This window comes from Panicum hallii, chromosome 8 (genome assembly GCF_002211085.1).
Source record: "Panicum hallii strain FIL2 chromosome 8, PHallii_v3.1, whole genome shotgun sequence".
Taxonomy (NCBI): Eukaryota; Viridiplantae; Streptophyta; class Magnoliopsida; order Poales; family Poaceae; genus Panicum; species Panicum hallii.
The window spans coordinates 27,839,326-27,842,836 of record NC_038049.1 but is presented as its reverse complement, the minus strand read 5'-3'; the positions used below and the strand labels follow the sequence as shown (position 1 = coordinate 27,842,836).

The window sequence follows — 3,511 nt, the reverse complement described above, 5'->3', positions numbered from 1 at the left end:
GCTCTACCTAGTGAAGACGAGGGGAGCATCCGGGAGAGACTAGGCGGAGACCCACTTGCACGTGAGAAGGCCCGTCGGCTATCCATGAAGTTACTCGACCGGGGAGGTTATGCCCTTGGGCGGGCATTCCCTTTAGAGGGGCTCCAACAACAAGGACTAGTGGAAAGCATTGCTTTTCGATACCTCGGTAAAAATCACCGTGTCACCACACCGGGAGTTTGCATTCTCTACCCCTTTACTTCCGCACTTACTTTGCACTTACATTCCGCTTTTACCTTTCTAAGAATGGACTTGTGTAGTTTGTAGGATTGGAACCTAGGGTACAAAACTTTTATACGGTAGAGAAAGTAACACATAGAAAAACCTAGTGCACATCTAGATAGATTTTGGAATAGGTTTTTATATGTGCTTGGAGCTTTAGTTTTTAGAGCACCTAATTCACCCCCCCCCCCCTTCTAGGGTGTCACGGTTCTTTCAGGGACCTCATAAGAAAAGTTAAAGAACTCTAAAAAAATTAGAACAGGTACAAAGGTATTTTCACCAATCTAAACATTCATACAATGACACAAAGCAAGTGTTCAAGTCTCATTCTCTAGCACCAAAAAAATAATGGACCGGCACCATCATCACATTTGTGTGAGCCTGCTATGGCATCAAAACAAAGAATTGAATCAAAGAGGGAACATAATCAGAATATGAGATGCTAAAGTAAGAATGTTTTTTTTGAAATTGTTCAGTAGACCAAAATAGTAAAATTCACCATACTTTGAAAAGATTGCTAGAACCAGAACACAAAAATGTTGAACCAGTGGATAAATTACTTGTAGATGTAACATAAGTTGCCTAATTTAGTAGCACATTTTTGCCTAATGAACAATGAAAAGAACTGCTACTGTTCCTGTTACTGGATCTAAAATAAAATGAATTGGACATCCTATTACAAATATATCTATGCTTGTAAAAACTTACAGTTTTACCTACACAATCTTACTCCTGCGCCTGTAGCTACCTCATCAGGTCCTATTACAGTGCGGTGCCTACAGCTGATCATCTCATCCTAATCTACAACTTGCTTCTATGCCTGGTACTTCAATAGGAAAATGGAATCTACCAAGATCAGTAGATAGAGGATACAAAAGAAAAGTAAAGAAGACACACTAATGGAATAAATGCAGAACCAAAAAAAGAGAAAAGGAACAAGTGTGAAATCAAAACCTATCCAATATACAACTACATACTGCTAGCAATTGTAAAACCTGTGCTAAATCAAAAAATGCTAACCTAAAATGAATAATTTGCCTGTTGATTTTGCATAACTTGCCTACAAATGAATTCCACAAGTTGATCAGTAAAATCGAAATGATTGATAGCAAAAATATGCTAATTGACCTCTTCCAGAACAATATTACTGCCTGATCAAACCATATTTTTGCCTAATGCAGTGTACCATTTTGCCTATTCCAGAATTATATTATTGCCTTCTTAATAACCTCATTAGTGTCTAATAAGGTATATAGTAAAGAAAGGCTTGTACGGATCCACCATGTCAGAGGCAGTTAATACAATGCTATTGCCCACATTACTAAAAAAAATGCTAGCAAACACCAATGTACCTTCCTGTTTCTAGAGGTGAAACTGCATTGGAATTGTGGTCAAAACACCATTAATAAAACAGTAATGACTTAGTTCTAGCAGGCCATATCCTAATAAAACTAGATCTAACATGTTTACTGAATACAGACCTATCAATTAAAGAAAAAATCTGAAAGATATCAATTCAACCAGCACATAGCTAAAATTGGTGACTAGCAGTTCTGAATCATACAAAACACATCACGTATAGACGCTATATCTTTGTTGAACTTGCACTGACCCTTAGAAATAGAAAACACAGTGAGTACACAACTAAAATGGACACAGATTACTTATGCATGATATGTAAATTGCTTAACTCAAGCAACACCTGGTTAACATGCTCCTTTGCCATATCTTAGTCAGCCACCTTGCCATACAGCTTCTCCTGGATGCAACATAGGCGCAAGTGATGGTGCATGTGAGCAACACATGGAACAAGGCACATAGGCAGTTCATAAACTGCCAGAATTAGAACCCTATTTATCACTGAATAATGTGCAGTACCAACAAACGGACATTTCATAAGCTGTATTTAAGTCAGTGATGTATGGGTTCAATGAAGCTGACCTAAGCTATAACCACGCAATAGCTAAAATGATTGAGTAGGAGCCCCGTGAAGGAACACAATAGTCCCACATCGTGCATAAGATGAACCTAAAATGTATTAACAAACACATGTGACTGACAATTGCATGTCTTTTGCTATCCAAGGTTAATTATAAATGAGGGTTGTGGTTGCAGTCCTTGGTTCATTTCATTCAGCAACAAATTAGTGGATGAACTGATATGGCACCTACAGCTACAAGAAGCAGAAATGCAGAGAGTCATCTTGCATCTAATTTGAGTTAATGGACTGCAGTACTATTTTGTTGGTCTGGTACCATGTCATCGAATGTGCCCAATCTATCATGCAATGTTCTTCCTGACCACGAAGGAAAAGATGAACAAACAGTAACTGTTTCTCTCACGAACCATCAGAACTCTCCTGATCTGACATACGAACCATAGGAAGAGGAGGAGGACGGGGGAGGGGAGGCGGACGAGGAGGAGCATAGAAGGCCTCACCTTGCCAGCGCAGTGGCTGCAGATCTGGAGCACCAGCCTCGGCTCCGCCTTGGCCCGTGCGCGGCCGCGCCCCCAGGAGCCATACGAAAGGACGCTAGGCTCGCCTTCATCCTGAGCATGTTGAGGCAGTCGTGCTGCGTGGGAGCCACCGTCGAGGAGCTTCCTCGCCAGGGGCGTAACGTGCACCGTTGTGGGGGGCCGCCGCGAGCACCCTCGCCGGGGGTTGCTGCCATGCGCGCCCTCGCTGGAGGCCACCGCAGCGGGCACCCTCACCCGGGGTCGCTGCTCCCATTTTCGGACCTGAGTGAGAGAGAGAGATGGGGGACAACATCGGTGGTGATAATGATAAGGCCGAAAGCCTCTACTGCAGAACTGCCAGCCGTCGCGAAATAAAAAATAGAGCCGGCCGTCACGAAGTCTTTACCTTCTTTTAAATTGAAAGGACAAACTATTTTACATCTGTGTTAAAAGCTGTAAATGAACAGTGGTCATCAAATTTCATCGGATGCATGGACATTATCATCCTACCATTTGACGGCTCTATGTCAACGGTTCAAATAAAACATATCTGTTTAATATGGAATATGATGGTTCCACCAATTAAAAACTTTGATATTATTAATGTGAAATCCGATCAACACATGCGCTAGAACGTAGGGCCTGCGCACACCGGTCGGATAGGTATGCAGATTGGTTAGACTGGTCTAGGCAGGCGCGCCGCAAAAACCTAGTTCCACCGGCTTGGCAGGGACCCGTCACGGCTGGTAAGACTAGGGTTGTGCTGAGGTCGGCAGGCCACTCAAAACGCCCT

At 42.6% G+C, this 3,511-nt stretch overlaps 1 long non-coding RNA gene across 4 annotated transcripts; it reads right to left on the bottom strand.

The window, feature by feature from the left end:
• Positions 1 to 324: 324 nt before the first annotated feature.
• LOC112901911 lies at positions 325 to 3,045 on the bottom strand. Of its 4 annotated transcripts, none has more exons than XR_003230429.1 (3): positions 2,701 to 3,045; positions 978 to 2,020; positions 325 to 642 (listed from the first exon to the last, which is right to left on the bottom strand). It is a non-coding gene; the product is annotated as an uncharacterized LOC112901911 (long non-coding RNA). The 4 variants fall into 4 exon arrangements; XR_003230430.1 differs by having other exon boundaries at positions 325 to 645; positions 982 to 2,020; XR_003230431.1 differs by having other exon boundaries at positions 982 to 2,020.
• Positions 3,046 to 3,511: the final 466 nt, after the last annotated feature.